At 39.3% G+C, this 13,627-nt stretch overlaps 1 protein-coding gene across 5 annotated transcripts in view; it reads right to left on the reverse strand.

The window, feature by feature from the left end:
• ptprea (protein tyrosine phosphatase receptor type Ea) overlaps positions 1-13,627 on the reverse strand; it is a 170,391-nt gene that overhangs the window by 40,172 nt on the left and 116,592 nt on the right. For all 5 annotated transcript variants that reach the window (XM_041814988.1, XM_041814983.1, XM_041814987.1 and 2 more), the window contains one exon: positions 5,952-6,190. The gene's annotated coding sequence lies outside the window, so the exon portion shown is untranslated. The remainder of the gene's footprint in view (positions 1-5,951; positions 6,191-13,627) is intronic.

Below are 13,627 nucleotides of genomic sequence, written 5' to 3' on the forward strand. Positions count from 1 at the left end.
CTCCAGTGTACTCTGAGTACACATGAATCGTGCCTGAGACCACCTCTGCAAGAGGACTATGGAATGGTGCCCAAGTACGGTACAACTGCATTCACACTTACCAAAAGGAACTGGACTTTGGGTGAAGTGTACTTAAGGCAAGAAAGGGACTCCCTTTCATAAGCAGTAAAAGCCTCAGCCATAGCTGAAAGTTAGATTCTAGTTGGCAGAGGTTATGTTTAGCTGTAGAAAACTTGGAATAGAGTGGGGAATGATATGTTCATGGGCTGTGTAAGGCCAAGCAGTGCCACAGTTGCATTCACTTTGTGCTTAAAGTTGGTTTGTTTATCCCTGGAAGATTAAGTGGTATCAATTTTTTATACTAAAACATGCCAAATCTATTGTCTCTGTGTCAATTTTCTTTTCTCCAAATTAAAAAGAAATCTTTCCATCAATATTAACCAACATTGTTTATTGTGTAACTATTGTAAGCATCTGTTGTGAATAGACAATCTGGCTCTGCTGAGCATTAGCCTGCCTTCTAGGAGAACCTGGAATGGGAGGCACAGTAATTATGTCACCCCAAACCTAACACATTTTCCACAATCCTCTTTTACAGGATCATGGCCCCTGCTGAGCACTAAACGAGCTGCACTTTGTTGATTAAGATTGTGTAACCCTGCCTAAATTCCATAGGAATACGAGTCATTCAGCAGGCCATTTGGCACCATACTGAGCCTTATTGTCCTCTATCCTAAGCAGCCTCGTTACACAAATAAGTCTAAGGCCGCTTGGAGAACTTGCTGCCCTCTTGGAAAACGGAAGTGCAACATCCAGGCTTCACACAACACTGACAAAAGCTCAGCTACAACGGCACTAACAGGTCCTGACAGAGGCACAGACGCTTGACAGGCCGTCAGAAATCATGGACTTAAACACCAGGAGGAGGAGGAGGTGATATGTTTGGTAGCACTAAATTTCAGTAACACACTGATGTGTCTGACCCGCAGGCCATGAGGTAGCTCAAAGGTCAGCTCTGCTCATGTCCATGGCTGTGAGGCCAAATGGAAATATTTGACTGTGTTGGTCCATATGACCTGACATTTTTGGCCAACTGAAAAGAGCTAAATTGTTTTGTAAAGTTCCCTTATAATCCACTCAAGTTAGCTGGGGCAAATAGCCCTGGGCTGGCTAGTGTTACACTGGTCAAACTATGGAGGAAAAAGGATTCAAATCCCCTGAGTCCTGCTGTATGTCTGCTGTCAGAGTCTGTTGGACATATTATGTGCAGTCCAACCAGCCGTGCTTTCCCATGCAAAAAGGGTAGCATTGTGGGTAATGTTTTAGTCTGTAGGGTTCTCATGGGAGAGAATCCCTCATGTGTTTGAGGATGTATAGTGGATGCAATGAAATCAGTAGAAAGAGTCCAGATAACCTCTAGGTAGATATTAACAGCATTATGCTTGCTGATTTGGCTGAATAAAACACCTTTTTCAAACAATTTACACTCTTATATGTTGACATTCCCTAAGAATTATGGGATTATAATTACTCTTCCAGTTATCAGTCAAGCCCTCAGGCATTGCTAGGGAAAAGGAATGGTTGCTTTGTAAAACTTTGTATTTTGATAGCAAAACTGATAAAAATAATAAATTAGTGGCTTTAGTAATAATTTTCTTTGGAGAGTGACCATGATATCAGCGGGTCAAGTCTTGATGAGGTATCTAACTATCAGGGATTAATGGCCTCCAAGGAGGTAACCACTATACGCATCATCCAATAACCCCTAATAATTGGCCACCTCATCGGGCATAAACCCTTACTTAAACTGCTTTAGAGTGTATTGAACATGATATTTGGTGGTTATTTCAGGGCATTTACTTGCATATTTACCAATTTATATATCTTCACAGCATTAATTACAGTCAATTCTATTTCAGAGAGTGTAGAAGAACCTAATATATTTAAGTAATCAAAGATAATTACAGAAATATATGTTTTTTTATGTTTTGAGGAGGACGGTCATATGTGGCTACCAGTTTCCCACCCCTGATCTCATCAGGATTTTACCCATATTCTTTATTCCCTTTCTCAATTCTTTTGCTGCCAAAGGAGCACATAAGACAGCCAGCTGCTGATGTTGTCTCCCATAATCGTGACTTTTTCGTTAGCCTGTGTCAGATCTCATGTCTGTGGAATCTCCACTGTGATATCATCATATTGGTGGTAGGTCCTAGAGTCAAACCACTTTAGAACCACTGGTGGATTTCTTTTCACTTCTCTTCAGTCCAAACTTTCTGAAACTTCATTATAGCAGAAACAAAGACTGGTGTATAAAGACTTTTTACTCAGGTGTAAAGTTTTGAAGGTTGAGAAGCTACAGGGGGGGCTTCAGTGCTGTATACAAATACAGTGAAGCTTGTGAAAAGTCAGGAGGGAAACACAAGCTTTCCGTGATAAAAAATGTCTTTGATTTGATTAAAACAATTGAAAAGTTAATTTAAAATTTCCTCTGTTTTCCTCATTTATCTAAAAGTCTTTGGAAAGTGGAGCTTCTCTGCGGCTGACATTTCTGCTGTGATCTGGGTCACACTCTTAATAAAGGCTACTGTATCTGCAGATAGCTCCCTGTGTGTACAGCACCGTGTAGTGTAGTGTGTGTTTCTGCAGTGTAAGCACATGCTGTCCTCCATCTGCTGTTTGATAGAGACTGTTTCCTTTCCTGTGCAGCCAGCCAACCAGCCAGTCTTCCTGTAGCGCTCCGCTCCACAAAGGAAATGGGAGCAAGACTGCCACACACAAACAGAAACCTGGATAAGATTAGTCCACATGCAGACACATGTGGAGAGACGAAGACGTAGCAGCACATTTCAAACACAAACACAGTCTCCTCTCCTTTCTCTTTGCTTCCTTCTTAGATTCTCAACCTTAGTTTCTCCCTCCTCTCTGCACTCTGTGCTCCCTTTGTCCTGGTTTAACTTGGTCTAACACCTACACCAGTCAGCTGTGTGGGGCTGAAATATTTTGAATTGCACAACAATAAAGCAGATTGTTTGGAACAAGGAAAGTCAAAGGCCAAAAGGCTTTACGAGTTACTGAATCTCAAATCATTCCATCGTTTCAGCGAAATTCAAACAAGCCCCAGAGCTTGGGTTATCAGGAATGGAAAATAAAGCATAATAAATAAGAGGCAAAGACTGAAACTGACAGGCAGCTTTATCCCAGAGGCTGCAAATATTATATAAAGAACTGTAAATTATAAATAATGACAACGGAATTACACTGATTATGTCAAAAGCAGATAAAAAGAGGAGCTGGGGTGGAGGAGGGTTGCAAAAATCAGCTACCAGTGGGAGCAGAAAAGCATAGCTAGGCCAGAAATATGGCAGCATGAGTGTGATTAGACAATAATGTTCTTAAAGCGAATCAGCTGATAAGGGCTATGCATTTTTAAAATACATTTTAAAAGACGATTGTGTTGCAAATCACCAAGCCAAACTTTTAGACATTAAGAATGAAATGAATGATTAAAGAAATGTATGATTAAAGAGTTAGGTATATAAAATTAAGTTATGCAGTCATGACAAGTTGCTGCTCTTCAATGTACCAAAATCACATGTGTAATGATTCACTATCAGTGGAGCCAGGTGGTGAATCAAACTCTTGTTGAGGACGGTTGGGAAAAGAGCAAAAACATATTTTCAGTCAGGAACAAACTCAGATATAAAACTTCAGTCCTTAAAACTCACAACTTAAAGTTTGTGGATGAACAAATTAAAAAAAAAAAATCAGTCCTTAAAACATACTGTAAAGCACAGGTGTCAAACTCAAGGCTTGGGGGCCAAATCCGGCCCACGGAACAGTTAAATCCAGCCCACAAGATGATCTCATATTTCTGTTATAACTGGCCCATCAGTATGCAGATTTCCACAAGTATGTAAACGTATCCTTGGTGGTTTAAGATATCCTTGTTAAGTCAGAAAATCTGAAAAAGGAGTAAAAATATTGAGATAAGAAGTCAGAAATGTGGGAAAAGAAATTAACTTGTGTTTTAATTTCATAATTTCAATTTACTATCTCACAATTAGGACTCAAACTTAGGATTTTGACTTTTAATTTCATATTTTGAGCATTTCAACTCATAATTTTGAATTCTCATATAATATTTTGAGCTTTAAGATTCATAATTCTAATTTTTAAGTGATATCTTGACCTTTTTAACCAATTATTTTGTATTTGCCTCATATTTTTAACTCCAAACTTTGACTTCATAATCCTAGTTTGACCTTCAGACTCACAATTTCAAATTTTGAATCATATTTTGATTTTCAATTTCATGGTTTCAAATTTCTTTTCATATCTTGACCTTTTAAACTCATGATTTTGACTTTTTTCTAATATATTTGCCATTTTAAAAAAAAATCCATTTTAATTTCACGTTTTGACCTTTTTGAACTAATAAATCTATTTTTATCATCAGAGCTAAGTTTTCTTTTTTCATATTTTATTACCAGTGAAACAAGGTTGACAGTTTCTGGTTAAAAAGGTGACCCTGTTAGGCCCTCAGGTTTGTCCTGAATCCAGAATCCGGCCCCTGCTGTGATTGAGTTTGACACCCCTGCTCTAAAGTGTAAGGAATGGTGATGAGGAGACAGAAAGATTTAAGCTGGAGTAACTCTGTTAGTTGAGCTAAAAACTCCACTAACTCATTAGATTGCATTGTAAATGTTCATAACTGATACAGGCAGATTTTTATAATAGAAATATAGGTTGTAAATAGCAACAGAAATGTTCATATCTGTCGTTACCTATTATCAGCTTTTTAAGCTAATATTGATATCATGTCGATAGTATCTTCCATCCTTAACATACGGTTTTACTTGGCGCTCCCTGGGTTAGTCAAACAGCCTGCTTTGACTTTCCAGGTAGTGCATAGCTAGAAACTTCCATATAGATACATTTATGACAATGTGTACTTAACACAGTTCATTAGTTCAGCATCAATTAATCCATAGTAGAAAGAATCTGAATATGAAGGTGCAACAGCTTCATGCTATAAAGGAGGAGGCTGGGGTGGAGGAGGTGATGCTTTGCCAGCAGCAGCAGTGTAGTGCATCAGCACTGATGCAAGCGGGGAAATGTGAGAAGGACATCATAACTAAATGGATCCACGTTGAAAGGAAAAGCTGTGATTGACTGTGGGCGCTGTGAGGTGATAACTGGAATCAGCTGGCCATCAGCTGATCATGGCTGGGTGTATGACTTCCTTGTCATCCATGAACTAAGGCTAAGCTTCATTCAGTGTAGTTTTATGCTCTCCTTTTAATAAAGAAATGTTGCCCAGTTCAGATAAACTTCTACTACAGCCACAGTCAAGCTAATCACACTTGTCAACAGCCTTTGTTTACAGAGTTGCAGTATTACTAAAACAAACCTGTAGCTACCATCTTGTTTTTCTTAAGGACACTAATTGGTCCAGTCATTCTCTGACCAGACACAAATGTTTCAGATAGAAGCTTTGTAAGATGGAAAGGGAACAATGAAAAACTTAGATCTCAATATAAAGCCCAAATGTAACTGTGGCAAGAAATTAAATAGTTCAAGAAGGCAAAAAAATTTTGATTCAAACCTTTCTATTACAAATTCCAGTGAAATCACTGATTTACAAGAAAGCTAAAGCAGTGAAAGCTGAGCCATTGGTATTAGTGAACACTGTGCTGTGCTTCACCCAGTTCTCACTGTTTCACACCACTGTCCTGCTTCCTATTTCTCAGTACTTAAAAGCAGCTGACACTGACTGTACTGTACAGTCAGAATGAGGAAGTTACTACATAAATAAGACTGAAACTCATAAGAAGAGATCTCATGGTATACTTAGAAAAAAAAAAAAGATCCTTCCAAAAACAAAAGCATTGTGTAAAAGATTTCAAAGACTCTACCTAAGTATGACAGCTCACATCAGAAGAAATTACCTGGATGAATGTAGTTTCAATGTATGCTGACTCTCAGATCCATAATAGCCGGTCACATGGTGCGGTTAGAGTCCAGTTGTCACATTTTTGCCGTCGTCTTAAGGGAGAAGTTGGTCAAAAGTTTGGGACACAATCCCTAGATCCAGGTGTTGAAATCAGTTGGGCCTCAGCACTTCACATCCAGGGTCTCACCCCAGAGCAGCCAGCCTGGATCTTAGCAGAGCAAGCCTTGTCACCACCTTTATTCAAACAGAGAGCAGAAAGGGCACATTAAGAACCTGCTGGAGGATGGGGAAGGTGTGATGCAGTTCCTGTGTCAAGCAGAAATGCTGTGTGGCAAGAAGAGAGAGCAGCTAAGGGCAGAGAACAGCTTCCCTAAAGCAGGAGGCTGTGAAGTAATTAGCTGACCCCAGAGTATTGTGACACAGCATACAGTATATTCTCCCTGTAGATCATGCATAATGTTAACATTTAGCTTTGAGAGATCAATGTTTCAACAAAAAGTGATATGCAGATGGTCACATGCAGATGGACAAAAGCCCTTTAAAGGTACCCAAGAATTTATATATGGAGTTTTTGATTGGTTCATTTCACAGGAAAAAAATGCAAAATTTCTTCTATCATGGCTCAGTGCAAGATCTGCTCAGGTGATGGGGACACAGGCGAAAACCTGACATCACAGACCAGAGAGCATCTCTGGTCAGAGGGCCTGCTTCTGAAACTGCTTCTTTCTAGACCATCAGGAAGAGCCCCCCCCCCCCCGGAAGTGCAACGATGTAAAGTGCAGAAATAGATGTGCAAAAGCATTGTGAATAAATAGTAATCATGTGCCCTTGTAGTAGTAAAAACTTGAACATGAATTAGCAGATGTGTAAAGTTTTCATGTGAACAGAAAAAGAAACATTTGATTTTAAAGTGCAATTGTAATATTTTACATGTTTTATGAGCAAAAATAGGTCTTAAAGGAAATTATGTGAAAGTGCAAGTGCAAGATTTTGAGATGTAGTTTTAGAAAGAAGTTGTAATATCCTAAATGTGTGAAATTTGGATGCATAATCAAAAATGTGAAAGTTTCAAGCACAATATTGGAATGCAAAAAAATGTATGTACAATAGAAGAGTAAGAGTTGGTCATCTGAGTAACTGTGACATCAGAGTAATGGACTTATTTATAAAGTTCTTTTGGTAAGAGTACTTGTATGTAGAGCTTTTTAATTTGGATTAAAAAAAATAAATAAATGGAAAATTGATTTTTTTTCAAGGCATCAATCTTTTTGTGTGGGTCTTGGGGGGCATAGTTTTTCCTACATACTTTTGTGGGTGGGCTTTGGGTGGGGCTCAAAGGAAATAAAGTTGAGAACCACTACAATAACTGATGAGTAATGTGCAATAGGAGATAAGCAATACACTTCATGCACAGTAGAAGACATGTAGAAATGTGTATGTGCAATAAAAAAACTACACAAAACTTTGTTTTTTTAATTTACATTCCTATAAGTATTGTATGCTCTCCTTTTACTACAGCTCTCTCTTGGGGCAGTACACCCCAATTCTAATGCATTTACTGTCCTGTGCAAACGACAATAATCATATTTTCTTTTAATTTCTCAAGTTTAAATCTGTATTCCAAAAGCAGCAGCCAAATTCTATTTTATATTCACTCTATTTAAAAGTTCTACTGATAGAAATTAGCATGTCAGCTCAGATTTGGAGTAGAGCTTTACATGAGACACTACTTCACTTGATGCCAATATATTTATTTATTTTTCTCCTCGAAAGTGTCCTTGAACTTTTTTCAGTCTATTTCTATGAGAAATGGGGGCTTCATACTGCGCATAAGCTGTAGTAGAGATTGCAGTTTGGTGCCATCCAATAAATAATCCCTGCTATTACCCTGGGGAGGCCTGAAAGGAGGGTAGAGTGAGGAGAAAAAAAGGGGGACAAGGAGGACAATTTATCTACCTGAGAACGCTGAGCAGCCAAAGAGTCTGGAGGCTGTGTTTTCTTTTTCCTGTGGATACCTTGCAAGGACAGCTTTAGTTTAACTGAAGGATTCTGGGTAAAAAAAACTTAAATCCTCTGGGTTAATTCTTAAAATATCAAACCTTTTTTAAAAGTCAGAAATCATCAAAAGTCACCTTTTCAGCTCTTGAGACTTTTAGAGATGCATGGTTTCCACCTTGGCAGCAGCAGGGAGCATGCCGAGGGGTTGCTATGCAGGAAGGAGGTATTGTTGAGGGGGTCTCAGTCTTTTCTCCTCCCTGTTTTTTAACAATAAATGAATGGACATATCTCCCGGTCTCCTCCCACTCTCCCTGTCTGGAGCTCAATGAAAACAGGCAGGCAACATTTGCTCCCTGACATCCTGGAAAATGAGGTGTCATGCTTGAGGATTTCCATGACAGCCGAATAACAGCACGAGCTAAGGAGTCCACGCTCAGGAGGACGGATAGAGTGGAAAAAGGCTATCAAAAAAGGATAATATGTGTAATCCTGTGCAATGACGTTTTAAATTTACACCTTCCTCCCCTTGAAAGCACTGCCAGGGAGTATTTCAAACCATATATCATCTCAGAGCTTATAAATAAATAATATGAGGTCTGACAACGTGGAATCAGATCAAGCAAACTGTTGAATTATAGAAGAGCCTGCCTGTAATGTAATCGGACGCCAAGTATCATGCTGGAAAACATCAAGCAGGAACATGCGAAAACCGCTCAAAAATTTGATTTATGTGTAAAATCAAGTTATGGCTCTTCAGTGTGAGGAAGAGGCTGTCATCTGGCAATAAGGTCACCAATCACAGCCTTTACAATATAAACAGCAGGGAGACTACAGAAAACAAAGAAAAGACAAACACAAGTGATGAACTGGAATTTACAAGAAGCTCCTTTTAGGACCTAACCTTGCAAAGCAGAAAGATTGGCCAGACTCCATGCCTCTTATCAGGCAAATCTTGCAAAGCTCCATCCAATGCAGAGGTTTTTTACAGTCCCCCTGTTCCTAAGCGCCTGTGTATGAGAGGTTTCCCAGATGAATGTGAAATATATCCATGCAATGAATATATGAAACAGTCTATCTAGTGTCAGGTGTTTTAGGACTGAGAAATAAAGAGAAAATGCGCAGGCTGCAGTTCTTTGAATGTCCACTTGGGGCTGGCTCCAAAAGGGAGTCAATCCCCATTTGTCTCCATAATAAAATGACAAAATTCACAGCAGAATTAAACATGCTTATATAGTGGTACAACAATACTTTTTTGGTCATATTTACTCATTTTTATTATGTTACAAATCCAAGGTGTGTCTTTTTTTAAATAACATACATACATATTGAAACAAAGTTAAGCCCAAAGTTGTGACTTAATAAGGACATGGATGCTTTGAGAGACAGGTTAGCTATGTTTACATTGACCCAAATAAAAGCCTGATCAGCATAAAAATAATGTGAACACAGTAATCAAAAGATCCTGATCCAAAGTAGGCTATTTATTTTATTTTATTTTTTCAAAAGATTTTTTTTGGGCCTTTTCGAACCCGGGCTGCTTGTGTACATGGTGCACACCTTAACCACTCGACTACCGGCACACCCCCAAATTAGGCTATTTAGAATGGAATTTCATTCTGAATGAGAGGGGTGGTTTATGTTGATTGTTTTCCAATCAGTGTCCACGTGTACATGTGTTGTGAACGAGTTTCCTGGAGAGGACTGAACTACTCTCACTGCACGTATATGAAAATTCTCCTGCAGACTGGCATGTTTATTGACAACAAGAGAAGTGTGCACTACTGACCTTTCAGTTCAGTCAGGACCACTTTATCAACAAACACACATGATTTGCAGCTATGAATATTTCTTTACCGCAGTTATTAATTACAGAAACAGTGCACGTTTCTGCTCTTCCTATGCTGATATTGAAAACCTAAGGCAGGGAGAGAAGCAGCAAAAAAACCCCAGAGCAGAGCAGGATTACAACAAGATGACACTGATTAAGTCAGAGGCAGAATAAAGGAGGAGCTGGGGTGGAGGTGGGCCACAAGAGCGGCTTGCAGAGAGAGCAGCAGTGTGTAGCCAGGCAAGAGCAGTTTAAACAAGACAGTATGAGAGCGAATATCCAATGGTGTGCTTACAGCAAGTCAGCGGGCCGTCAGCTGATAAGGGCTTGTGATCGGCTGATCTGAATTATGGCAGCGCTTGACTCCGTGGCCTGCCTGAACTAACACCATATGCTGGATCTTAATTTGAGAGAACATCAAAGTAAGGTTTGCCTGCAGTAAATGATGTAAATTCATTTTTAAAAGTGGGGAAAGAAAATACAAACATCCGATGTCTAGGATGGGAATAGGAGAATTAAATCTCTGTTGCAAAGTGAGGTGGCGAGTGGAAGAGACGAACAGAGGTAGCTGTCTGTAACAGGATATGGATTTTTCAAAACTGATACCAGAGCCAGTTATAATTAGTTCATGAGAAAAATAACAGTTATTTCAAACAAATACTGGCATTTATCAATCGCTTGTGCCTCTCCAGATTCATCTTCTCCAACTTCTGTCAAGTCTAACCTTGCGCTGAAAAACTATGTCACAGTGGCTATGACCATTGTTATAGATAGCCTTATTCAGAGAACCTAAAGCTCGTTACCTTTGCTTTCTTGTCTTATATTATTACAAAAGCAAAATTCCTGATCCTTTTGGACACTAAAGCACACATGTTCTTTGCATACTTGTTCATGTTTTATGTTTTTTCTGAGTTTATTCCAAAGTGAGCAGGAGCTTTGTCACCAACATTCAGGAAACAGGGCAGCCTGTCCACAGCTATCAGTGTTATCACATCCTAACAGTCACACATAGATTAACACAGTGCATGTGATAAACCAGCCCAATCTCACTTATGAGGCTCTAGGGTCATTTGTGGAGATTGTTTATTCTTTCATCATGATGTTAAAGAGAACAAAAGATGGTTTGGGTTTACTATTTGATGTGATAGGATTGATCTTTTGAGAAAAAGCCTTTTTTTTAACATTTGTTCATTTCATATGACCTAAATGATGCTCAGTTATGCTATGTAAGTCAGTTACACAACAAGCATACGTCATCCAGAATGTTGACCTTGTATGAAGCCAGCTAGATTTGTTGCCTAAACATAATCAACAATGACAGCTTTGCAACATAACCCACATGTTAAAGATTGTTGCACAACAAAATGTCATTTAAAGTGTCAAAAATATACCCAAATGGGCATCAGTAGCTCAGTCTGTACGGACCTAGGATGGGAACTGGAGAGTTGCTGGTTCTAGTCTCAGATGGACAAAGTCTGGAAATTGTTCTGGTAGCTGAAGAGGTGTCAGAGTGCTGCCAAGGTAACCTCAAGCAAGTCAGCAAATGCTCAACCAATCTGGGTGGGTGCAGTTTGATTGTAATAGCCGCTCAATCTCCGTTAGTGCATGTCCACAGAGTCCTATTTGTGCATGTATGTCAGCCAGTGTGTGTGTGTAGCTTTTTCAATAACAGCATGTAGAAATTGAGTTTCCCCTTGAAGGATCAACCTGCTTTATTTTGAAGATGTTGCACATTCCTAATTTTTAATTTGACAGCAAAGCTTTCAATACACCAAACTGACATTCGAGTGCTGCTTAGATTGTCTGATTTTCAAAGACTCGGGTTAGGGTTAAGGCCAGCTCAGACTACACGATATTTTTGGTCATTCACGACAGCTCCATGTCAAGACTATGCAACCAAAATCTTGTCCCATCTTGGCCAACAGCCTGGTCCCACTACAAGAGCGATCCAGACCACTCAGCGTATGCTGAACATCACCACTGTCTCTGCGACTTCACAGGTTCACAGGTTGTAGGGGTGCGGGCCAAAGAGTGTCAATCACTCTACAACAGAAGCGCTCCGTGTGATTGTAGCGGTATTTTGCTCAAAAAAAAAAAAAAAAAAGGAAAATAAGAAACAATTATGGATTGGATTATGGATAACAGTTATGGAGGTATCAAAAGGAGGACAATATGGACTGGCTCTCCTTCAGATAGAACTTTAGGTATGCATGTAACAACGTAAATAAAAAAATAGAATCTACACATTAGTTTTAGGGCATAAAGGGGATAAAAATGGTAAATCTTGTAAATTATGATGCAAAGATAATGAGCAAATGTTGTTAGACATCAGGATTCACATCGCTGACGTCCGGTCAGGGTGTCAAACTAGACAACGATGTAGGAAAAATTCTGACATGCTAGTCTTGTTGAATCGTGGTCGCGGGGCGTCTTGGACGTGTTGTTAATTATGTCAAACTACAAGACTGTTAGTCGTTCCCGACACTCAAAATCGGGCTTGAGTTTTGACGATGAGCTGCGACGTTGCAGTCAGGTTTAAATCTGGCTAAATTCGTGTAGTCTGAGCCGGCCTTTATAAGCTGGGACATGTTGGTCAAAACCTACAAAAAAACATGTGCCTTAAAATTTATATAAGATTTGTACTGCAAAAGGATTTTATTAGGGATGCATGCACTTAGCCAGCTCTTTAATCCCATGTAAACAACAGTGAACTGGTAGCCCCGATAACATCTCATAAAACAGCACGGTTCAGCACTATTTTCTCCAGGAAATTGTGATAAAAATTATGTGAGCTGTGTTAAACTATACTCATGTGCAGCTGAAGCATTTTGTGACAAAGTCGGTACAGGAATGTTAGCGTATGCCCGCAAAGAAGATCAAAAGCTGGCAATGTGGCACTGCTAACATTAGCCACATTTACCAACTACTGCTGTGATCTCACCTCAGTTTTTCTTGACTTTGGGCCAGTTGATTAACACACTTATAATTTGCATGTACTTTTTAGCATGGTAGGTGCACTGGTAACACGTTGGAGCCTATGTGAAAGCTGTCTAACTTATGTCCACAGCCTTGATGGTTAAAGATAGAAAGAAAAATAAAATCAACTTAAAGCAATTGTTACTTAAGCTAAATCAAATTATTTTTGTCAGTTTAGGCTAGCGTACTCGTTCCAATGGTCTGTCTAAAGTGCAATGTAGCCACGTGCCAACAGTATCCAGTGTTGCAGCTAATGGCTATTAGCATATTGCTCTACCACCCAGATGTAGACAAAGCATGGGATGCGTAGCATGTCTTACGAACAGCGCTATTTGGTAGCATACTGAGCTAGAAAATGGGGATAAAGTTGTATGTGGGCTGTGTTGGGTTATATTAATGTATATCTGAAGCAATGAACATTTACAGACATGTAGACGTTAACCTGCGTCTAACCAAGGCTAGCTAGCAACACCAGCAGCAATGCTAGCTTCAAAACTTCTACCCACCAATGCTGAGATAATGTGTTGAATAAAATTGATGATTTTGACTGTTTTTAAAGTGTTTCCTTAACTTTAACTAGCTGAATAAACAGATTTACAGTCAGCTGGATTTGGAATTATTCCCTGAGGAACACTGCTAGTATTTTAAGCATGCACCCAGTCAATAAAAGCTCCAAACATGTGTCTTGAGAGCTCAGAGCTGTACAATCAGCATGAAAAAACACAGGTGTAATTTGCGTCAACGTTTTTCACAGCAGCATCACATTTACAGGCTGCAAACAGGATTAACACTTTTTTTTGGCAGTGTGTCAGATTTCAACTGTGTATGTGTGTTAACAGATTTTCCTTCTGCATCTGCAAGGTTTACAG

The sequence above is a fragment of the Cheilinus undulatus genome, linkage group 20 (assembly GCF_018320785.1).
Source record: "Cheilinus undulatus linkage group 20, ASM1832078v1, whole genome shotgun sequence".
Taxonomy (NCBI): Eukaryota; Metazoa; Chordata; class Actinopteri; order Labriformes; family Labridae; genus Cheilinus; species Cheilinus undulatus.